The sequence below is a fragment of the Embiotoca jacksoni genome, unplaced genomic scaffold (assembly GCF_022577435.1).
Source record: "Embiotoca jacksoni isolate LCO1_2020_lvr unplaced genomic scaffold, fEmbJac1.0.p SCAF_24, whole genome shotgun sequence".
NCBI classification, from domain to species: Eukaryota; Metazoa; Chordata; class Actinopteri; family Embiotocidae; genus Embiotoca; species Embiotoca jacksoni.
In genome coordinates this window covers 5835207-5860764 of record NW_027185375.1, presented here as the reverse complement: position 1 = coordinate 5860764, position 25558 = coordinate 5835207, and the positions used below count along the sequence as shown (strand labels likewise).

The window sequence follows — 25558 nt, the reverse complement described above, 5'->3', positions numbered from 1 at the left end:
CCGTTCTATTTGCTCCCAGCTAACTTTTGATCTGCTCAACAGGGCGAAACGCTGCACCGCTCTGTACCCGAGCTCCGTCACACTTCACGGTGGCGCGGTGATGAGGGGCTCCCGCTAAAACACGTGGTTTGAATATTTTGCAAACATGCCTGTTATTTTTTTCTGAATGCGTAATTAATGAGAAAAAGACTTTGACAGCGAGTTCGGTGCAAATGTAACTGTGACTCCAAAGCAAGTCTTTAAAACGTGGCTTCACGCGGTGGTTAAAGGATAATGGTGAATGCTGCGATGTGATGTAACAATGGCACAAGTAGAACGGGTGTTGTCATTTACATTGTACGGTCAATCTAGAGCTCGCTGGCAATATCTAACATTAGCCACCGTATGCTACCGGTCACACCAGACCATTAGACCGTGAATAAAAGTGGCTTAGCTTGCGGGTCTGAAAAGTGAGGGCGATGTGAAAGTGCCTTAAAGTGCAATACATCTAAGGGCCACAAGGGGTTGGCTCCAAAAATGCTCTAGCTCACAGACTCCCCATTCAACAAACTACAAAATGTATACATTTTGTCACTTTGGTATCATTTGCTAAAGTCACTCCTTTCTGGCGGTCCATCTAAAATGAATCCCGTCACGTACTAGAGATTAGGCCTCAAAAAGCGGTACGTCTGAAGGCCTGTTTTATTGACAGGCTGCCGGTGCAGTCACGTTTGCGCCATCGGTGGGCGGGACATGGTGTCCTCTGGTTCCCAATCAGATCGAGTCAGGTTCACCACTTCCTCCTCCAAATATGGTCTGTTCTGGCTCTAAAACAGCAAGATGGCGACAGCCGACATCCGAACCCGAGGCTTCAGAACAGCTGTTCACAAACCAATGGGTGACATCACTGCGGTTTGCAGCTCGGTTCAAACGTTTAACTTCCTGCCCACATCTACGTTTGCACCAGACCAAGTCAGGCTGTCGCAGCAAAACCTCCGAGTGTATCAAGCTGGCAAACTGTGTTTTATTCTTCATGAATTCTTTATTTCCACTTGTTTGAGGAGAAACATATAAATCTTTCCTTTAAAAGTTACATATTCTTGCTTTTAACCTGAATTGTCTCGTATTAGTAGCAACTTTACACAAATCTATACATTAGTCTCCCTTGATTGGAGCTGAAACAATCAGTCAGTTCATCTTTAAAGCCATTCATCAGCAAAAATCCCATGCTCTCAAGAATGTGCTGCCATTTCTGTTTTATATCATTGTAAATCAGACATCTTTGAATTTTTAATCACTGAATGATATGAAGATGCCACCTCGGGCTCGGAGAAGTTGTGCTGGACGATTCTTCAACATTTTCGGAGATGGTATCGATGAAGTGATCAATCAACGAGGACAGTAATAGTTAGCTGCGCCCCCATTTCAAATGTGCATATGATTTCAGATGATGGCACACATCATTCAGCACCTACTGGCTGCAGCATAGATAGATCTATTCTTGACATGATTTGCTAAATGAAAATAGATAAATGCAGATATTTGATGAGAAAAAGAGTTGATACAAGTCGATATCTTTATTGGTTCATAAGTCGTGCAGCATCTGTCCTTGTGCAATCCACCCATTCACCACCACCCCCCCCCCCCAGCCCCCAAACTCATTTACAGCCTCTGAGTCGATCTGTCTCCTTCTGTTTGCTGTCCTTGGTCTCTTTTTCTGACTCACTTTTTTCTCATCTCTTTACTCTTCTCTCTCTTTTTTTTTTTTATCTAATCCCTCTCCACATGCACTGCTGCATTGGCTCCTGCCTTTCTTAGCAGCAGAGCAAAAAAAAAAAAAAAAATGGAAAAAAAAACAGAAGGGGCAAGCAAGTGGAGAACAAGTGGTGGGGGAGAGAGGAGAGGAGGCATAAAGAACAAGGGAGGTGAGGAGAAAAAGAAAGAGAAACGGAACCAGGGGGGAAAAAAAGAGCAAGATGGAGCGGGCAAAGACAAGAGGCTGGATGAGAGAGGGAGGTTGCGTCACAACTCCCATCAGATATGACAGAGAGACAGTGAGAGAGAGAGAGAGAGAGAGAGAGATACAGTGAGAGAGAGAGAGAGAGAGAGAGAGAGAGAGAGAGAGAGAGAGAGAGCGGAGAGCAAGATGGGGGGGAGGGGAGAGGGGGAGGATTGATGGGTTTAGGAGGCAGAAAGCCATAAAGAGGCAGAGGTCTATTAAAAGTGGAGTGTTGGGACGTACGTGGGTGCAGCGGTGATTTAAATTAAATGTGTGTGCGCGCGTGTGTGTGTGTGTGTGTGTGTGTGTGTGTGTGTGTGTGTGTGTTTTTGTGTCTGTTAATAACTGTGTATTTCTGTCTGTTTGTACTTCAATTTGTGTGTGGACCTGTATTTGATGTGTGCAGTCAGTCTTGTCTGTCCGTTTGTCTTTGTCGGTGATTTAAATTAAATGTGTGTGTGTGTGTGTGCGTGTGTGTGTGTGTGTGTGTGTGTGTGTGTGCTTTCGCGTGAGGGTGCGTCTGCTGATGAGTCAATAGTCTTTTTGGAATAATAAGCCTTTTCTCATTGGAGAATTTGGGGTTTGAACCTACAACCCTCAAAACACAAAGGGAAAGGGGTATGGGGGGAAGGAGTGAAGGGAGGGTGGGGGAGGGCAGAGAGGTGATTGAGGACAGCCAGAGATGGAGGGATAGAGTGATGAAAGAGCTGCAGAGCAACACGGTGCCACTCACAGTGGCTCCCTGCCAGCTGACCGAGGCTCCGAGTCTATTTCAACCACCAGTGCTGACTTTAGGAAGAAAAGTGAATGTCACACGCATGCTGTTCTAAAGCAAAGAACTCTCCCTGTGGTTACGTTTTTAATTTCATTAAACCGCAAATCTCAGATTCAAACAATTCATCCATCACATGAATCGGTATGTTTCAAAGATAAACCGGTATCAGCCGAAAAATGTGGCCTGCAGTAAAGAAAAGCCTTTAAAAGCATTTATCTTAATATTAATGACTGTTTTTCAAAGAATTTGATCGATCATTTAATAATCTGCATTCAAGTTGTCCAAAGTGAAATCCTCAAATCAGCTTCGGTGATTCCACGACCTTTAGGGGGCTAACAATCACCAATGAATTGGCTTTTTCCTGCTCCAAACTAATGCTATTTAACCAACATCGGTCAATCTGGTTATTATTTGCCCAATTGAATTTTACAAGGCCGTCTATACCGTTGTCTTGTTGGACCAATCCAGCTGCCTCGGTTTGTACGGTCATGCTCAGAAAAGGACCCGTACATTTATGTCTGACAGAACGCTGGTCATCTGTCCTGAAACAAACTTACATCTTAATAACCGACGGGGTACCACAAGCTCTGATATTAGTCTCCATAAACACTATCCAATGCAGATTTGCGCAACCGATTTTGATGTCGATGACGCCACCTCGTATGCGCACGGCTCTTAATTCAAGGTTTTTTTATGCCTCCAAGCCAATGAAAGTCATAACGCAGCTAACACGTTTTCAGCTTGTGAGCCCGTATTTGCAAGTTGTGAACACAGAATTGGCACTTTTCAATAAGATATATGAAATGCTTGCTTTGGCAAAATCTAAATTTTGTATGAGATACTGAGAGCAATAAGGCATAAACTGATATTAAATATTGCTATGATAGACGGAACCAGGAAACATTGCCTTCACCTCTGAAAGATGGGAATTGTCATTTGATTAACAAAATGTATTAAATATATTTAAAAAATGAAGTAAAGCCTGTACCTGGAATGATAGACTTCATATAAACAAGCAAGCTTATAAATAATAGGCAATGCATTTTGATTTTAAATTTGCCTTCTGATCCCATCATGCTGAAAAATGTCCTACACGCTCAGTCTAAAGCGCACAGAGCAGGTGCATTTAGTGTCCAAATACACTTTTTTGTTAGTTTATCAGCAGATAATCTGAGCGCAAAGTAAGAAAAATGGTTCAAAAGGCAGAGCATGAAATAAATCAAGAGTGTCATCTTCCATCCATGTAAGAAGCTGCAGCTCTGGCGCCTTGACTGATTGCTCGGTAGCAGGAAAAAAAAAAAAAAAAGCTTCTCTGCAGAAGAAATGAATCTTCTCAAGCGCAGATTAATGTCCACAACAATAATCTTTCACATCACGACTTTGTATTTTCAATCTTTAGGAAGTCGTTGTTGTTATTTATCTGTAAACCTCCGGCGAACCAAAATAGAAGAAGAAAACATCAGAGTCTCTCGAGTCCTGTGCAGCTTCTGCGTCCAAAACTGAGGTGGGAAACAAAGATGGGTGTCGGGCTGTTTGTCACCGTGGTGACGGTGAGACGGTTGGCTGTCGGGATGTTTGTCACCGTGGTGATGGTGAGACGGTTGGCTGTCGGGCTGTTTGTCACCGTGGTGACGGTGAGACGGTTGGCTGAATGCAACGCTCTTCAAAACAGCGACAAAGAGGATTGGAGCGCTCACACCCATCGCCGGATCAAGCAGACCGTGGAACCACGGACTGTCCGTGCCAGAGGACTTCTGCCCAGACTTGGAGGTGCAAATCCCTTCTGAAAGACCTGGAGAAGAGGTTCGCTGGCGAGCGCTTGCTGAAGAGCGTGATTTCACAGAACCACCGTCCAGTCCGTGAGAACTCCGGTCCAGGAGATCTCTGCCACGCTGACCAAACATGTCTGGCTCCCGCCGGTTCCGGAAAGATGTCCTCCAGATGGGAACTTTCGTCCGCTGGTGTGCTGGGAACCATCTGCTTGATGATACTCGTACCATAAAGCAGCATTCAGTTAACTACGTCATTATATTTTCAGGAGAGTTTATCATTGAACGTGGAGGTCTACAGGCTGTTTCAAAGGCCGCCATGAAATGAATTCTGTTTAGTACTTAGTAATATATTTAATACTATTTCAATATTTTACAGAATAGGGTTATTAACCATATAAAACTTTCTATGAACAATATGTATTCATAACACCAAATAGCAATTTAGATTTGCAGCTTTTCTACGCTGTCAGATTTTGTCGACTGCCCGATTAACTCCATTGATGTCCGAGAGATGACAGAACAGAGCTCCGTTTTAGCTCCTTAAAAATAACGTTACGTTATTTGTCCTAATATGCCGGTTAAATTCAACCCTTCACCGCAACCGGTCGCAGCAGATGGCCGCAGACCTCTGAGCCGGGTTCTGTCGGAAGGTCTCTTCCTGTTAAAGGAGATTTTTTATTTTTTTTCCCCCTCACAGCTACTCGTGTGGGAATTGTTGGTTTCCTTTGTATAATGCTGCAAATTTTGGTTGTTTGGACCTTACCATGTCAAGTGCCCTGAAATAACTTGTGTTGTGAGTACATGTATAAAAAAAATAAAAAAAATGTTCACACACCAGTGAGCAAAGCATAAAATTGTGAAACTTTGCGCTTCAGGAAAAACGACTGTAACAACAAGTAGTGGGAAGGTGTCGACAAAAACAGTCGTAAGCCTTTGCGCGAGTGTCGCACGGTAACAGCTACAGGAAACACTCATTTGATAGGGAAACACAAAGATACACAACTTTGGTAAAGTTGCAAAGATGTCGGTATATCCATCTATCCACCCATTAACTGAAGGATGTTAAAACATAAACAATGTTTGTTTCCTACAACCTAACAACCTCCTTTTCATCCAGACAAGGCCTCCTCGGAGCTGAACAGATAATACTAGAGGAAAAATAGGAAAAATATTCAAACTTAAAATTCAAATAACTCGAACATCGTGTAGCTCCTGATAGTAAAACAATTTAAGCCACGTGTAAAGCTTTATTTTCACCACGATCACCGTTCTTGTTTAAACCGTTATGATATTGGCCTGAGAGGGGGGGGGGGGGGAGCCTACTATTTGACGTCTATTCCAGATTTTCTGATGATTGTAAATAAAGAATAATCTAGATCAAAGAAAATCACAAATGCTGTGTGGATCAAAATCCGTTTTGTTGACAATTTTCTTACCATTGTGAGTATATTTGCATACGTGTGATTACAGACATGGCTTTGGTTCTTTTTTTCCCAATCAAATTACTGTAGCCCCCAGTATGACGTGTCATCAGTTTCCTCCCCAACCTCTGTTGGCAGAAGCAGGTCTCGGCTGTCCTCACCAGAGTCTGCCCTTCAGGGCTGACTGATGCCCGGCCAAGACTCGCTCCAGCACCCCCCCCCCCCCCCCCCCCCCCCGGGTCCGTTCTGCTGATGGCCGAGGCCGGCTAATATCTGCTTATCTCGCTCCCACAGTGCGCTCTGACATGGGGACTATTGGTAATATCTGGCAGGGAGATGCTGAGTCAGGAGAAATGCTAGCCATGAGGGAGAAGGAGGGCTGGCAATATGAGAGAGTCATCCAGAGAAGGGAGGGGGGGGGGGGGGTGCTGCTTGTCACGAGAGTAGAGAGACATTGAGGAGTGGTGTGGGGTTACACTGAGCTCTTACGCAATGTTACGAGTATCATTCCATATTTTAGATGCAGCAATTTTTTTTCTCCAGTAAACCCGAGTTCAACCCGTAAACCGTGAAGTGGACGTAGTTTACGGGTCTGACTGGTGAGGCCATGAACTGCAATACCACCGAGGGCCGCTAGGGGTCGACTCCAAAAGGCCTGTGGCCCCATAGACTCCCATTCAACTTCTGAAATGAAATACCAAGTCAATAAAAATGTTCCCCAAGTCATAACAATGTCATTCAGTTTTCTGGAGGTCCGTCTCAAAATAATCCCATCATTAATGCAATATTAGGCGTGAAAAAGCAGTATGTTTGGGGGCGTGTCTGTTTGATTGACAGGCCTGTGGTGCAGTCAGATTTCCGCTATAGGTGAGCGGGGCGTAGTGTCCTTGAGTTCCCAATCAAATCGAGTCCGATTCGCAGCTTCTTTTTTTTTGCATTTCAAAGATGTTCGGTGTTGTTCTTGTTGATGGTTGTTTCATCGATTGAAAAGCCGATCAGAGCTCTGGAGGCAGGATTACCAACATGCGGTAGATGTCATTTTACTGTTGAAATGTTGCATCTTGAAGTCTTTACATAATGATAACTCTACCCGTCGTGTCAATTGGACCTGCAGAAGTACTGTAACAACTTGATCAAAATGACCAATGTTAATTAGCCCAAGCAATTTCGTATTGCGCACTTGGGACTTGCAAGAGACTCACAAAAAGAGTTATAATCAGCGCAGTAAAGACATTGACCTTGATGACATCATGAGTACAGACGGCATTATACATATATTTTCACAGGCCCGAGTGGCACTCTCCATCATGAGTGCAACGAACTTGTGTGTAATTGAGGGAGTGCCAGCTTTACATCCCTTGCATTATGGTTTGCACACAACAGGCGAACGGTACAACAACAGGTGCACAAGCTGGCCCAGATGCAGATGTTTAATTGTAAATACACACCCGGACTCCCCTCGCGTCACGTCCCCTGTTCTCTCACTCCTCCTCCCGATACGAACAACCTGCAGCCTATTTCACAATAAGTTTACCACTGGCATCTCTGAGCGCCCTTCAACCTGAAGAGCCAAACCTCCACCCACCAGCCACTCGGGCTGCTCTCCACAGGTCCTCGATATCGGCTCGCTGTGGCCGAGGGGCTGCTAGAGTTGTCATTATTATCTTTACACAAGAAGGAAAACGCCTCCCACTTCCTAATCAACTGGGGCCATCTTGACTCCCAGCCTCTCTAACCCTTTTCTCAACCACTCGTGGGCTGACAGGTTTGGGCATGGAGTGCAGAGCAAGAGGTAAGAGTGTGTGTGTGTGTGTGTGTGTGTGTGTGTGTGTGTGTTTTTGAAGGTGCAGAATGTAGCTGGACTCTACACAGGTGTATCTAACCATATACGTGTCTACACTGATATGCGTGGGTCCCTTCCACCGTGCACACCAGCATTTGTCTTGTGTTCGGATATGTCCGTCTCTTATGTGTGTGTGTTCCCGAACCCCGCCGGGCCTCGCGGCGCCTCCCTTCAGGGTGTTTCTCACGCCAGAGCTGAGCATCCCACAGCTCTGCTTCAGTTAATGAAGAGACTGGCAAAGTGAGCTCCATTTGGGCCACCGTGAGAGCGCTCCAGTCACCAGTCCGCAATTTGGAGACATCTGTTTTATCTGGCCCGGCTTTAATCAGACAACGCAAAACGTTGCATGCAAATGACAGATAGCAAGAAGAGGACACAGCACACGTTTGGATCGGGTTTTTTTGGGGGGGTTTTTGTGTGCTCGCTTTAAATTTGTGCATCTGGAGTTCTCTCCATCACCAAACCCTCAGATCGATTATGAAGTGACCGTCGGAGCGACCAGCTTCTGGTATCCGGGGCGCCGGAGTGCCGGAGTGCCGGTGGCCCGGTGGAGTCGGCTAATTCACAGCTCATAAACAAAAGAAACGCTTCCTAATTGATCTAATAGAGCAGACACACGAGGAGCTTTGCAACTCGTAAAGAACCAATTAATATCCGTGATCATAAAAGTGTAATGAAGCAGCAGAGGCCCACGTTGTGTGGTAGACCAAATTCTACCTATTTCCTTTTAGTGTGAGAGAGAGGGAAAGTTTTAAGGTGAGGAATCAAATAAATTCCCCAAGAATCCAGATCCAGGACTCTTGCGGTGATGCTAAGCTTTTTCAAATTAGCAGCTGTACTGTGCTTATGGACCTGACAGTAATGACAACAGTATGTGCAACCTGCTGTTTCATTACTCAGACATCTAACTGCTCTTCCCCGCAGTGGCTTTCTCCAACATCAGTGTAATAAGCAGCAGTGCGGCGTTGTCAGAAATGTGTTGCAGTCTTCCTCTTCAGCACGCATTTAACGCAGCCTTTCACATTCTATACGTGCACTCGACTTGATGTCTCCCATTTATTTGTTGATAACATTTACATTACCTACTCACTTTGCAACATTTGCTGTTGCACCGCATTCCCACTATAGTTTGTCTCTCTATTAAAAAAAAATAAATAAAAAAAGGGAGCAATTCTAAAAGCAATTCAATTCCCCTATGTCACAATTTCTCTTCACTTCTGTTAATATGTTTGGGTATGAAATGTCTTCTAGGAAATTAGCAGGTTCAAAAAAAAAAAAAATACATAGTTGTTCACAAGTGGAATTGCGCATCTGATTTAGGGTTGTGTGTCCGATCCACTCACCGACAAATAACAGTGCGGACAGCCCGACCTAAAGATTTGAAATATTGAAAAACAAACCAGATCTGCCTGCAGTCTGAACAAAGCAAAAGCGTCGGCCGGCTGGCGTGCTGAAACTGCGTTGGGTAATTTAGAGGCAAATTAAGCCCCATCATTTTTCCAGACATTCAGGAGAAGAGGACAGGAGGTCAGTTAACAGCATCTTTGGCAGTCGTTGGACTAACAGCTGACATATGGACTTCCATGTTGGAGGCGTTATCGTTCTGACGTGCATGCGTGTGCAACAGACTTTGACATGCAGAATGATCACTAGCCTGCCATCAGCAGCCTTCGACCCAGCAGCATACATCATGTACCAGCCCGGCCGACCAGCAGGCTACAGCCGCTGTACATTGAGACCGCACAGTGACGATAAAGACGAGTGCGGCGGTGATTTGTGCGCACATTCAGCTCAACCTCGACGCGAAACTCCAATAGCTCTCCAGATAATATCTACGAGGGGAAAAGAAGCTCTGCAAAGTTCTGGAATTATCTGCAAGGTTATTTTCTAATAGTGTTCTGCTGTTTACCTTCATGACGTCACATTTCAGAGTTCGGATCCGGTGGCTTTTACAGAAGCTTCGCCAACTCGGTGTGTTCACAAATACAGATTGAAATGTCCTCAGAAAAAAAATTAAGAAAAAATTTCAAATAATTATTTCGCTGTGCTTTAAAGAAAAATGAGATTTAGCAATTTTAACTTTTTATTCATATTTACTATTTGACTTGAACCGTCTCCAACTGTTCAGTTCACCAAGCGCCGACTCATGTTTGCAGGCAGCTTCTATTACTTTGATTTCTTATTAGAAAAACAGATGCAGCTTGATTCATTTTTACTCCATTCACAAACATAATAAAAAGCAACTTGCAATCTGTGTAGTTCACCTGCTGGTGATATCTGATGGAGGCACTGACCACACTATCCAAGTAGGTTTTTTTAAAAGCCATTTTCCACAACACAACCTATCTTCCCACCATTGTGCAGAAAAGAAATTGAGAGGTTGTTGCAAAGAGTTATTTTACCAGCAACAAGGAAGAAAAACTCTTCAGTATTTTAACGACACCCCGACAAATTTACAATAAACAGCCTGATGCCAATAATCATTTCACGTTCCATATTTCTGGCCTAAAGGAGTTCTGAATGGCGGTTCTAACCGATTATACCAACAGCACATAAGCATTGAGTTCCACCGGTCCCGTGACTTCCACTAAATCTCAACACTCACGTACACAATTGCCCCATTTCAATAAAACAGCATCTCTACAGTTAACAGAGAGTTTTATAGCCCCGACCGGACCGTGCTTGCACACTTAAGTGACCCCCATAAAACATATCAGTAATCTTATGTTTGCTTGCCCATTGGTTTACGTCCTCTTCAGGTTTTCTAGTTGTCACGTTTACAAAATAAGAGCCCTGAATTTATAGATTCAGTGTGGTTGATGGAAGGTAGCGTGTTGGCAATGTGGACACACTCAAGGGCAATGCGGGAGTCAGGCCGTAAAGCATGTTTTGTGTGTGTGTGTGTGTGTGTGTGTGTGTGTGTGTGTGTGTGTGTGTGTGTGTGTGTGTGTGTGTGTGTGTGTGTGTGTGGTGATGTGCTGTACAGAGAACTCGTAAACAACAAGCCAGCACAGGACAAGACAGGACCCTAATCAAATCAATGCAGGTTCAATGTCTATTGCCCCTCTGTGTGTGTGTGTGTGTGTGTGTGTGTGTGTGTGTGTGTGTGTGTGTGTGTGTGTGTGTGTGTGTGTGCCCCATCACTGGATCAATCCACAGGGGACATAGGTTGACAGAATAATGACCCGTCCTCTGTTTTCATCAGCCTCTCTTTCTCTCGTTCCCCCTGTAGTAGCTCTTGTCTTCGCCTCATCTGCACATGATCTTCCTCACTCATCCCTCTCCCTTATTTATCCCCCTTTTCTTTTTTTCTTTTTTCCCCTCCTCCTCTTCCTGTCACACTGGTCCAGGAATAACTCCTCTCAGTTGCCTCTAATCTCACGTACTTCCCCTTCATTCCATCTTTTCTTCATCACACTGTCGCCCGCATTAATCCTCCATTTCTCTTTTGTTGCCAATCGCCTTTCTTTTTCCCTTTTTATAAAATTCTCTTTTCAAGTGACCCCCACCCTCCTCCTCTCTGTCCCAACTCCAGCCCCAATAACTCAAACAGTCCTTTCTTTGATGCATCATTCATGGTTTTGTTCCCTAATGCACTCTATCTCTTTCACAGCCACACTATCAAATCTTCATCATCGGCTTTTATCTAGTGTTCCAGCTTCCCCTTTCCCCCCCTTTGTGATGTCTTGTCTTGGGCTCTCGCTGCTGCTGCTGCTGCTTCTTGCCCCTTTCTATTTCTATAAATGCAGCGCGGCTCGGTCTCCCTCACTTCATCCCTGCTCTCTCAACCCCTTTCTTTTATGCGGCCTCCCTCTTATCTCCCCTCTCATTCCCTTTTCCATCACTTTCACTCTTCTCTCCCATTTCTTCCTCGTTCAGCCACCCCTGCTCCTCTCTTCCACCCCGTCTCCCGCGTCCCTCCGCTCTCCCCTCCTTCCTCTCCCTTTTCTCTCATTCCACGAGGTGAGTGGCAGAGTGCAAACGCCCAGGTCTCAGTAATGGAATAATCCTTTACATCAGCTGCGGCATCGGTCGGGCTGCGACGTCACTCTCTAAAAGCCTTTCTTATCATCGGTATGGAGCTCTCCAATCTCCGCATCACGCTCCATTCATGCGACGAAACGTACGCGAACGGGACACAAACGCTGACCAGATGTCTCATTGTCGAGGCCCGAGCCGCGCGCCGCATCCCATTTTCTTTCTTATCGGCCGAGTGGCCGCAATCACGGAGAATGTTGCTGCGCTGCGTTCACCTGCAGATAAACATGGAGCCTATAGGATGTTTATCTTCCCGACACGGACGTTCAGAAGCATGTACAGCGTGTGAAGATATCAAGCCCGAGGCTATTACCCTGGTGTCCATACTGTCTCCAAGTGCAAGATAAATGCGTGCGTGTAGATGCAATCACATTATTTGCCGTTTTTCGCTTGCAGTTTTTCTGCCAATGTAAAGTGCTTGGAACAACAATGCACCTATACACACCGCTCTATGCGCACGCACGCACACGCGCACACACACACACACACACACACACAGGTCTATTCCTGCCCGGGCTGCAAACATCTGGGCTCCCGAATGACAGGATCGTCTGGGGAGCCTTGATGTGTTGCTTTCACTGTCCGCGTTCCACCTGTGGCCAGAAATAGCCTGAAAAACACACAATCTCTCCGCAACACCTGCTCTGGGTCTTACGTAACTTTAAGTGGAGACCACACGGAAACGAGCAGCGGGGATAAGAGGAGAAATGGATCAGGAAGTGAGGAAGAGCCTGAGCTTGTGTGTGGGTCTGTAGGGATGAGCCGGATGGGAAGACAAGCGAAGACTATCTCCTCCCTGTGAGCTACTGAGCTGTATAAACAGGACCTGGAGATATTCACTGGATGTTTTTTTTCATTAGTAGTCTCTCAAATAATTCAAATTACTGACCAAACAATTCACCCAGTCTTTATGGAAACTATTCTTATAAGTGCCGTCTGAACTCCCGCCTGTATGGTTAAGGTTTGGTGAGGTGCTAAGGTAAACTACTTGGTTGAACATGTAGGAAACAACTACAAATGCGGACTGTTTTCTGATAATGATTTCATGCTCGTGCCACTTTTGCTTCTGACAAAAACATCAAGGAGTCACCAGGGAAAATGTAAACTGTCTTGAATAATGACCAAAGCTCTCGTCTTTCCGGTGAGAACATGCTGTAATATACACTCAACAAAAACATCAACACAACACTTTTGTTTTCGCTCCCATTTTTCTTGAGTTGAAGATCTTTTACGCACACAAAAGATTGATTCCGCTCAAATTCCATCCGCAAAATTGCTCAAATCCGTGTTGCTGAGCATTTCCCCCTTTGCCAAGATAGTCCATCCACCCGACAGCTGGGGCATATCAACATGCTGATTAAACAGCGGGATCGTAGCTCAGGTGTGACTTGGACTGGTCCAAAATGAAGGCCACTCTAAAATGTGCAGTTTTATCACAAAACACAATGTCACGTATGTCACAGGTTTTGGAAATGGCATGCTGACAGTAGCAACGTGATTCTGTAAAAATAAATCAAGATAAAAACTGCCTCATTTCAGAGTGGCCTTTAATTGTTACCACACAGGTCATCAGCAACTTGACGTGCCAGACCTGCCGGGTGGATGGATATCCTTGCTCACTAACACAGATTTGAACGAGCTTGTGAGCAAAACAAAAACAAAGTGTTGCATTTATATTTCTGTTGAGCGTATATGGAGCGATCTCCCGTATTTGATAACAGATGGTCACCTGGAGAAGGCTATTGGTGGAGACCGACATATGAACGATGAGGACGTCAGACACCGATGGATCCAGAGCGCTCGTACTAGTGGATGAACAGAAACGTCAACGGGTGGTTGTTGTAGCGGGTGGAGGGGGCCTGACTGATGTGTTTTGATAGAGGGGGGATGGGGGGGCAATCTATCAGAAGAGAAACTCCTTAATTACAATGGTACCGAGGCGTTAATGCATGTGCGAAGACATCAGTAAACCCGCCGCTGACGTGACGTTTGTGCCACAAAGCGATTCATCGACGCGACACTCAACACAAGCGTGTACACGTGTTGTGTGGTTTTGCCATGTAACGCAGCATGTGTGTGTGTGTGTGTGTGTGTGTGTGTGTGTGTGTGTGTGTTAGAAGTGCGTCCATGCAAAATATATGCTAATTTAATCATCAGATGCACCAACTACTGCTCACGGCTCAAATGACTTTGATGTGCGTCCGTGAGCATTTACCGAACACCCCGTTTGTCACGGATCCTCCGGTGACCTTGCGCGATGTAATTCTGTGCGTTTGCGCACACGCGGCTGTATTCAACATGACACTCGAGCGTGCTCCCAAAAGGCGGCCTGGTGGAAATGCCGAGAGTGTACAGCACTTTGGAAACCGGCACTGGCGCTGTGTGTGAGCACGGCTTACGCAACACGCGCAGCTCTGTGCACAAAGCAGCGCGCCGTCGTAATTGCGGGGCACAGAGTGTTTTGCTTAGTTCGAGTCCACGCACGTACATGAATGCAAATCCTACTAATTCGAATTAGAAAACCCGAGAGGTCAAACTTCTCTTGCACTTGCACATCTCTCCAGGACGCGTTCATATATTTCGCGACGTAAAGAGCCTGTTTATGTGTCGACGGGGCTTCGTTTGTAGTTCAGGATGTGGCGCAAAGAGCTGGCAATAGTTCTGCATCCCGCCAGCTGCTCCATCACTGACAGAGACAGCCAAGTGAATGATGGTCCCTGCCTTGTTCCAGGGTCTGTACCCATCACGCATCAGTTCAAGATAACACGGGAGACTGGATGTTGCTTCCGATTTAGTGTGTCACTGTTCAACAAGGTGCATTAGCAGCAGGAAGGTGCTACCTAGACTACCATTTGAGCATTACGAAAACGATTTGGGGTGACAAAATCGAAATTGATAGGACCTTAGTTGTATTGATTTTTTTTTTTTTTTCCAGAAAAACAGAACAAAAAGTGGAAAATAAAGATGAAATGCTGCAGTGCTTTAGAAGTGGATATTCTCAGAGATAGGAGAGTGCCATGATAAAAGCCCTTCTCCCTGGTGTGATGCTGGGTACTTACAGCCGGGGTTGTGAGGCTGGCATCAGCTGAACGGAGCTTTATGATGATGACTGACTGCAAGTCATAATTTACCACCACTTCACTGCTTCCAGGTTGAGGATAATGATGGGGATTAAGGTACGTTGGGTGGAAGGGGCGGCTCTTTAAAGAATCATGCGTCACAAAGTCTTTTCATTCAAGACACATTATGGGTTCCATCGGAAATCAGGTCTTATTGGAGATAGAGACGGAGCAAGGTAACTGAAGACAGGTTCAATATGCAAGGTGTTTCAAAAGTCAAGTGAGTTTTCTTTCTATTTAGTTACATTTTCCAATAGATTTTCTTCAAGCTCAATCATTTCTATTTCTATTCTTGTTAACCCATTATGACCAAAGGCGTCCTCTAAAAAAAAAAAAAAAAAAAACGTGTAGTATTGTTTGAAAACCATCTTCTCCGTCCTGAAGGTTTTCTGAAAAAGTTGAAAGAATTGTCATTGTTCATTAGAACCCTTATTTCTCAGCTTCTGTAGCAGTTAAATTATTACATTTGCACTTATGAACAGTCACCTTTTACAAAAAATCAAGACACCAAAAAAATGGTAAAAGATCAGGCGAGATCGTGTGACTGCACCATGTATGAAATCCAAGAGAGCTTTTAATTTGTACCAGCTGCTTTGAACACAGAATTTCGATGATTTTGAAGCAACTTTAAACTCACTTGCGTTCACCATATTTACAGGCTGACGAAAAGTGCACAACTGGAAAGACATTCCCAAACTGTTACTACTAAAATGATTCCTCCATATGCCAAACATCCAATGGCTTCAAATCTTGGGAGTAATAAAGCCATCATTATTAAAACAAGTAAACACTAAACGATAACGTCTAAATGGCTGAGGAGGCGTGTGGGCCATCTAGCGTCAAGTCCGCAGCGCGAAGTTGAATATTGTTCAATATGGAGCGCGACGTATTTCCACGGCGGTGGAGATCCCACAGGTGACAAAGACACCAAATGTAAATCGACTCAAGCTTGTTCACAGTGTCCCAGTAAATAATACTTGTAAATTCGATTCTGTATACGGCATGACACTATGCATATAAAACATGCTGACTGAGGGGCTGACAGGTATGCTAATCTGTGTCGACTCTGTCGCTCCAGGGATAAAGTCGGGGGGTGGTGTTTATTGCACCCTCCCTCACTCTTTCCCCCCCAAACAGCCCCATGTGACAGTGTTATCACTGACCTTGATTTGTGGAACCCTTGGGAACCATTTTTCTCCAATGCGTAAAACCACAATGTTTAACTTGTTCTGTGCTCAGCTCTGACTCTAAATCCCTGTCCGTCGTGACTGACCTTGAAGTCTGGCTTTGACAAGAGTAAATGTAATAGCATTATAACTGTTGTACAGAGAAGACTCGCGAGCGGGAGAGGGCACTTGGCAGATCAGATTCTTCCCTCAAACATATTTACTCCCATGCTGCACTGACAGCAGTAGTAGAATATGCCCAAGGCGAGTAAACCTGCATGTGTGTGGTGTCCTCGCATGTGCGCATGGGCGCGGCAGACCGAGCCGTGGAACCCGCAGGAGTCAGCAGTCCTGCGACGTACAGCGCAACGTCGTCAAACACCAAAGAGAACAACTCTCCATCTCGGAACCTCAGGCGCTCAAAACTCCCACAGATGTTAACAGCAGGTGATGAAAGCCTCTGCCCCTGCCTCATTCTCATGATACGCTGCAAAGCATACAAACAAACACACACTGACATTTTGCTCTTTAACAAAAAAAATCCTGTTCCCATTACACACACACACACACACACACACACACACACGCACACACACGCACACAAAAAGACTGATGAATAGACGACCCCACCGGTTGGATCTCTCGAATCACACATGGCACTAATGTCTTCTGCACAATCTTTTCCTTCAAGCCTTAGCAACAGTAGGCCACCACATGAGTAGAAAGGAATCCATTCATCACACCCCTGGGCATGCTCGGCTCTTCTCAGCCCTGCAGGCATTCTGTACCTTTGAATCTTCTCTGTCTTTGCCTCTTTTTTTTTATTTGCAGAAGGCCACGAGGGATGGTGCTAGCTCATGTATGTTTTTATTTCTATCTTTAGAAAGATAAGAAGTGCCACCTGTTAAGGTTACAGGGGATGTCAAGCAAAACAAGCATGCAAAATGGTTGCGTAACATCAAAGAAATCAAAAGAAAGAACCACTGTATGAAAGCTTCTTTTGTTTCATCTTTCCAACCCTCTTCAAAACATCTAGACTCTTCCCTTGCTTTGTCCTTTAGTCGTTTCACTTGAAACTGAAGAGCTTCACCGAAATGGCTGTGATGTGCCCAAAGGAGGCCTTTGTAGAGCTGCTCCTGTTGTGCAAAGACATGATGCCCGACTACCTTCCCTCCCAATTGGTCCCTGCCAAAAGCGTTGATGGAGCACCCGGCTTATCTGAGCCAAGGATCAAACCCAGCTCACGATGGTGGTGGCGAAGGACATTTGCTCTGCGCCAAGAAGGTTCCACCCCACAAGGGCTTAATTGTGACAAAGTTCTTGTCACTGCACTCTTAATAGAAAATATTTTGCCTCCATATGCATTCCTCTCTGCAGTTTGCCAGAGCATTCTATATTTAACCGACTTCCACAAGCGCACACATAGCTTCTGGCTCAGTGAAAATTCCCGTCCCTGGCTATGAGCCCAGCAGGAGACCTCAGGATATGAATGAATCATGAACCAGAGAGCCAGGCCTTTAAATCAAACCATCCACCCAACCTGAATCAGACGGCAGCGAACACATTTTCCAGGCTCAGATCCATCGAGTATCACTAAACACTCCGACAGGTGAGGTTGGGAAATGGCAGTGATGCCCCGTGGGGTAACGTCACGTAATAAAGGCTAAGAACATCATATGTGACTTTATGGTCTCTCGGTAATTGTTCTGAAGATGTGCAATTCAACCACGTCAGACATTAAACATACAGTTGGTCTGAACGTTGACGCTGCTTCCGGAAAGTCAGAAATGGTGAGTCATAGAGGCCCCTGATCCAATGTTAGAAAGGTGTCTGGGGTGGGAGTCTCCCACCATACAGCAAACATTTTGTTATGAGTATAATGCCTGCTTGTGGTTGCGGAAGATTTAAATGCAGAGGTGGCGTTTGCTAAAAGGATGTCTGGCAGGAGATTGATGAAAACGAAAGCAATGTCTGGGAATAAAAAGGAGTGAAGAGGCCAAATGGAAATGAGGGACAAAAACAGGTTGTGGTGAAGACTGAAGGCCGGAACTTGTGACGGGGTAGAAGTGATGTAAACAGGAAAAAGAGTAAAGGGATGAAGAGGATGTTGAGGAGGCAGTGTTAGAGAGGCCTCCCTTCGTAATGATCTCTGAGCTCCCCCTAATTGGGCAAATCTCTGGCACCCTGCTCTGGAGAACAGGTCAGACCCAGAGTCAAAGAGAGAGGGAGAGACGGAAAGAAGGGGGAAACATTTACACACACAAGGGGGGGTGCCATGAAAAGGGCGAGCTATGCGAGTGTAATGAATTGGGTGGGGGGTTGTACTTAATACTTAATTCCTCTTTCCGTGCTCTCCTGCCTTCATGGTGTAAATCTATGTGCAGCCGAATCGACTGAAATATAAGAAAAATGCTTTTGGCTTCGGACGCTGACGCAACTGCGGCTTAAGGTGGCCGAGGGACCTTCGGCGAGGGTTGAGGGGTGTAAGAGAAAGGGAAGAGTGCTCTATGAGGGCCTCTCCAGAGGGCTAATTTGTGAGCGTCCTGATCAATGGGTTAATTAAGTGTAGAGAGGAGAAAATGGAGAGGGCACGGGGCCTGAGTACCCGGTGGCAAAGAGGAAAGGGGGATGGAAGAGCAAATGGGAGGTTAGGAGGGTGACAACAGGGGAGGGAGACAGATTTTGGAAAGCGAAGAGTGAGAGAATGAAAAGTCCTGTGTGGGACTCAAATTCCCTCGTGTACTTAACCAAATTGACTTGTGCTGGCCAATAACTCTCTGATGGAAATGTCTTTATGTTAGCGATGATTGTAAATTATTGGCTCACCCACTGTGATCAATATAACCCTACCTCTTCAGATTTGTCAAAGCCTTACAAAATAAGATGTCAAGAACACAATCTATGGTTCAGTCTTTCAGAGACCTTTGGAAAATCAATGCAGGTATTTAGTTGTCAACAAAATCTCGGTAGGAGGAGTACATGTGTCGAACACACATTAACCAATCAACCGTCCTCACAGAACACACACCCTCGCGGCTCTTCTATCCCCCTGAATGTAAAGCACGACCTCAAGTGAGAGGATCCTTTGAAACGGGTTTATTCCCCACATAAGGCGAGAGAGAAGGAGGCGGAAGAAGAAAAAGAAAATAGGGCCAGGAAATCTTGCTGACTTGCAGCCTTCTCAATCGACGGCCTCCTATCCTATTCCAGTTCCTTTTTCAAGGTCTCTGGAGTTTAAATCCAAATGGAAAGAGATTGTTTCATGTGGGCACCGAGGGAGCTCCGGTTGCTTTCTTCACAGGACTTTGTCTTTGCAGAAACAATCCCTCTCCAACCCATTCTGCCATCATAAAGCTATACAGGCTAATGTATATGCCTGTAAAGCAATCTCACCACTCATTAGACATTAGAACGAGCGTGTGATCAAGGTTACACTCCCTTGCCTTGGTTAATTAAGGTGACAAGACCCTATCTTTCTTTCTCTAATGGTGAGCTGTTCCACCTATACATTCCAGCCCCTATTACAGTCCATGTTCCCTACACTTCTATTTATATCCTATTGTGATCATTTTTGCTTCTTAAATTCTTAAATATGTTACCACAAAACCTGCAAAAAAAAAAAAAAAAGTTCTTTTCACATTTACTCATTCAGTCTTTCGAACACTGTAAATTCCACACAGTCAGAAGGGACATATGAAGGGCACCGCACAGGGACCATGAGTCATTTTCACCAAGATACTGTAGCCTGAGGGTAGCAGATAAGTGCACTCAATAAAGTTCGGTACGAGTCAGAACACTGACATTTATGTTCCCGGTGCTGTGAGCTGCTACCTGTGAAAATGTAGTCTGAGAAAACCTGCTCATGCGGGGTGTTTGTCCCAGGAGTGATCGGCACAGATTGGAATTTAGCTCCACTTCCCGGCTACCATTTGTCAGCAGAGGAAATGCTTCAGCCTTGAGAGACAACGTGAAGAGCCAGAGATGAATGATTCAACCAACATGCATTGTTTTCTGTGAAGGATGACGGATACACATTCTGAATGCTTGAAAATTAAGACAAAACAAAAAGAAAAGTGCCGCTAGTTAAAATAAATCAAAGGAGAAAGGCGTGCCAAAGGTTTTCAGGCATAAACGTGCTCTTTTGTATGTGCACAAAGGCAAAAACCCTTCCGCTGTTGTGTGTGTGTGTGTGTGTGTGTGTGTGTGTGTGTGTGTGTGTGTGTGTGTGTACGTACCTGTTCATCCTGAGGGTTCCAGTTTTCTTTGCTGATTGTGACAATAACAGTGACGATCATCGCCTGCTCTGCATCATCGCGTGCAAAAGTGTAACGCTACCAAGCTGGTGCTCATTCATCACTGTCATGCCTCTGTTTTCGTTCATAACCAGCACACACACACACACACACACACACACACACAAATCTAGCAGGAGCTTGTCAAGTAAAATACATCCTAATTCACTACGTAAGAACAGGCTTATTCTTTTCATTAGAATCTGCCATCGGGACGGCTGACAGCAGCCAAACAATGCACCAACTGGAGCTGGACGGCACACGGAAGTACTTAAAATGAATGCTCCGTTTGTTTAGAGGAGGACGGCTCTATTCTCGAGGTGAGGTTGAAAATGTGACATGCCGTACAAGGCGTGCGTGCACCCACACACTTCCTTGTCCGAACAATAAGCGTCTCCGCGGCAGAGGCAGAAGGGCCTGTGGTGCTGAAAACAGCCCATCCACAACTCCTCCAGGCTGCACTTCGAAACAGAGCGGTAACCCCGGGAGGACGGGCAGCAGAGACTGGTATCTCTGCATCCTCAAGTGTTTGCCATTAGCTGCCAGCTCTGGTCATGCCTCAAACCCAACCACCACAGCCCACCGTCACTTATGTCAACAGATGGACATCAAATGGATAACAGCCCAGCCTGTATGACGGGACAGCCACCGGCGACGCCACCACCGAGGCTCATTATGTTTGACTGACTGAGACCTGCGCTCAGTGTGTGTGTGTGTGTGTGTGTGTGTGTGTCAGCTCAAGAGGGAAATATAGTTTTATAACAACCCCCATCATTATACAGTGCAGCCACGGTGATAACACTTCAGCATGTTGGCCAACACAGCCGCTGCCGCCGCTGCTGCTGCTTCCTTCGCCGGTATTACCATTCCTCTAGTCGTTCTCTGGATAGTTGTTAGAGCTTCGGCTGACAGCTCATACTAATATATGTGGCGGTGTGTCAGCCCATACTAATGTGTGTGCAACAGCAGGGAAGAGGTAGCATACAGCAGATGTTAAGAGTGCAAAATAGAGATGGTGCTGTTGTAATGTTGTGGCATTCTTCTTGCTTTCTCCCTCCCCGCTGCATAGTACGCTGCTTCACAGCTCGCTCGTCTCTCTTATTTGCTCTTCCGCTTCTCTTTCGCCGCTCTTTTTCGATTTTCTTGCAACAGCTGTGGTCACTTGACTTTCCGAGCACACTCTCTCCACCTCTCTCTGCATGTGTCTCGGGTAAGAGGGCAGGAACAGCAGCCTGCCTACCTGACTGTCTCCAGACCCGCTGACCCGGAGCTTGTTTGCGATGCTCCGGGTTTACCATCGAGTAGTCGTGCCGGTGTGGCCAATCCTGACCTTGAGACGCTGTCAAAACCATAACTCACTCAATTTCTCCATGAATACAATCGATGGCCGAACGTAACCGATGGCGCGATGCGCTGCAGTGCTCGGTATGTGTAAGACGGCACTGAATCGAATGTAGGACCACATTAAAAGCTTCTTTTTTTTTTTCCATAAACCCATTAAGCTCCAAAGTTTTATTGCTGAGATTCGTATCTGAAATCCACGGAAAGGATTGCAGAAGGGTATTAAGGACAAAACTGATGCGCACAGGTAGAATTCCCATGGATGCAGCGGAGAAATACAGGGAAGTCACTCAGCTCGCCAGAGGGATGAGCTGCACTGCTCGGAGCAACATGGATTCTGACTGTCAGTCAATCTGATTGGCCAGAAAGCAGGATGTATTTAATCCGGGCTGTTGCTGACTCCACCGCTGCTGATTCCATCAAATCTGTATCATGCTTTCTATTCAGGGCCTCGACTGTGTAACACAGAAGCATGAAATCCCATTGTGGCCTTGCACCTCCATTATAAATGGAATTATTTGTTCAAAAAAGAAAATCACTCAACGGTGGATTTAATCTTTGCAGGTTTTCTATTTTAAGAGGGAGTGTGGGGCTGGATCCAACCTGCGCTGTCCAACCGGAGAGGGGAGCGAGCAGTCTGGAGCCGGCCGATCGGTGTTCTGTGTGGTGTCTCGCTGTCTCCGTCTTTCTCGGGCTTTTATCTCTCTGAGGAAAGACGAGGAGTAAATGGTCATTGATCTTGGCTGGCGGTCAGCGTTGTTCTTTCGGGGGGTCGAGTTGGAGTGGTGATGTGAGGGCTGCTGTTGGGTGGAGAATTGGGAAGCGAACCTCAGGTTCTTTCGATCCAAATGTGTCAGGGAGTGTTGGACCTTGATCTAACCTTTAATGAGCCCAGCCGGGACGGTGCGGCGCCGTTCGCCTCCGGCGGACGGGGACGACACAAGGGGTTTGAAGTCAAACGGACGAGACAGAGAAAAATAAAAAAATAAAAATAAAATGTTTAGAGAGAGGGCGTGAGGGGAAAGAGGAAGTCAAAACAGAAGGAAATACCGCAATATAAAGAAAGAGTGTCGGCTGACAGGAAGAGGAGAGCGGAGACAAATAATGGCTCGAACCCCTCATCTCCATCTTGCACCCCAGAGAGCAGAGATCTCATTCAGCAGTCTGAAAGAGGAGAGACGGGCCTCTGTGGAGGAGCTGTGGGAGACCAGCACTCCGAGAGAGTCTGCAAAACAGACACACCGACAGGCCGAGCGGGGAACATGGAGGTAGAGCAATCCTCAACAATATCATCCAAACTTAAGAGCTCTAAATAAAAATTGGCAGATCCATAAAATTCTCCACCACGTGTGCGAAAGCAACTCAATGTAGCTGCCTCGGACTTTTGCTCTTTTTCCAGCTGCAAAAGCGGGAATAATCAAAGTCACGCTAATGCTTAGCTTTGCTCATTTCGAGTGTAATAAAAATATTTGGCTGTAATGATTTCATGTCAGGATTCTGCACAGCACCAGAGAACATTGTTTACTGGGCTTTTTCATGACGCAAAAAAAAAAAAAAAAAAAAAAGTGCAGCCTCCAGCAATTTGGGGCGAAGCAGCAGTCGATATGGTGATGTCAGTTGTTTTTTTTTATTTTTTTTACTTTCACTTTTTGCAGGCTTAATATACATGGACACTTGCAGCAGCACACTTTAAAAATCGAGTGGAAACACACACCCTCAGTTTTTAAAATCTTTGTGGGGCTTGTCTTTCCCAAAAAGATGCTGCCATGGCAACGACACACACTCCATTACAAAAAAAAAAAAAAAAAAAAAAAACTGACGGGCTCCCCTTTGAACCAAATGAATGAGTCAGCCACAAACGGATGGAGAAGAGAAACAAATGAATACACCAATGAGGAACAAAGGTGTCGGAGGAGTTGTGCAGAGTTTATATGGTCTTGCAAAAGCCTACTGTCTTTGTAGTGGTCCGAAATCGATGTAATAGAATTTGCAGAGAGCAGTGACGCACTCATGACAACAAACTGGGTGATTACATGAAGGGTCCTTGAAGGGGAAGTGTTTTCCCCTCGTGAACATCTTTCTGTCAATCATCAAGCCTTGCCATGTCAAAAAAAAAAATAAGAGCATCCACTGTAAAGCTTTCCCATTTGAGAAGCATCATTGTCAACGAGCGGAGCGGAGAAAAAATAGGGTTGGGTGGTGTTTAGTAGCAACGCAGACGAGGTCGCAGCAACAGGTGCCCGTCATAATATCTGCTGAAATATCGAACATCCACTCCTAACCCAATTAGTCCCGTGGAGACTGGTTTATTTCCATAAATAAGCTGTTCATTAAGTGTGTGTCTGTGTAACACACCGCTCCCAGTCACAGATCTTTGAAATGTGCAAACCGGTTCCCGCAATTATTCAGTATTCTGTCAATTACACGACTGCTAACTGTACGGTTTGTCACGTTGAAACCATCAACTTCGCTGAAAAAGTAGAAGACTAATTCACACTTTTTGGGGGGGGGGGAGAACATTCTGCCAGCAGTTCTGAAAATACCTTCCTGTGCCTTCGAAGTGACGGTTGACACACATAGTAGTTTCCCTCCACAACTTCTCCTCACAGAAGGAAGACACGAACAACAGCACCTCCCTGAGGACCTGCGCGTTCAGCCAGACTCGGCTTTACTAATTCATTTCGACTTTTGCTAAACAAACATTTAATTTCGCCAGCGTTCATCAGACGAGTCTCCAGCTCTCCAGTCGACATGTCAGCTGTCTCAATCCGGAAGATTTGTTTTTTTTTTTTTTCTTTTTTCTTCTTTTTTTTTACACAGATGACATCTCTCTCGCCTAAAATTAGCAGCCGCTCCTGTTATCTCCACAGTCAAAACAACCCAACCCACTGGGAAACCTGCTGTCACTGATTTGTCTGTCGTAAAAATAAACAGGGAGGGGATAAAATTAGCAGCAGCAAACTGACAGAAAGGGCTTTTGAGGACTGCAACATCACGACTGCGTGTGATTGTGATGGCCATTTCATCCCACCCTGTCAAAGCACCAGCCTGCATCTGTTGACTGCTTAGCGACCCGCGCTGGGAGACATCAATCTACCAGGCAGCACGCTTTGAACCCTTCAGTCCCATCTGCCTCCTGCTTTGCTGCACCTTGCCCGGGAGGGATTGGCATTAATGCTCGCATGGGCTTTGCATGCATTCGATTGGGACGCGCGCAAAAATGAACAAATTCATGCGGGATGCGCGTACAGACCTCCCCGACGAGGCTTCCTTTTGCTTTGTGTTTCTGTGAGCTTATTGTGAATCAGCTGCCACTAAATGAATAAACAGAATACATTGCATTGCTGCAGAAAATGCTCTATGATGTGTGTCCCTCCTCTCTCTTCTATTACCGTTTCTCCCATCCTGTCTGTACATATTGCTCTCTCGCACAAATGTCTGTAAACGCTCAACACACGCCACCTTTATCCCCCTTAAGCATCTCAACAGGTCTTCAAAGTTCCCAGCCAGTCGCCGGCGAGATAAATAACAACTCCTCTGTGACAACATCTATTTAGCACAAGGACAGTCGCACATTTTTTTTCCCCCTCCCCTGCCTCCATTAAAATGCTTTCTCCCCACAGAGGAGATGTCCCTATCTGCTTTATATAGGGCAGGCTAGCTGCTGAAACCAAGGAGGAGAAGCTGAGCAGAGCGGAGCTGCCTTCCCCTTCTCGTCGCCGCAGATAAGAACACAGGTCTTCTTGTCCCCACTGAATTCCATCATCGAGCAGGCCCTGCCGATCCGAATGCCCCACAACACCAGCCACAGCA

General features: G+C 45.7%; 1 long non-coding RNA gene across 1 annotated transcript in view; it reads right to left on the bottom strand.

Annotated features, from left to right (window-relative positions):
* Positions 1–25558, bottom strand: part of LOC138204075 (uncharacterized) — a 72351-nt gene that overhangs the window by 44546 nt on the left and 2247 nt on the right. The window lies entirely within an intron of this gene.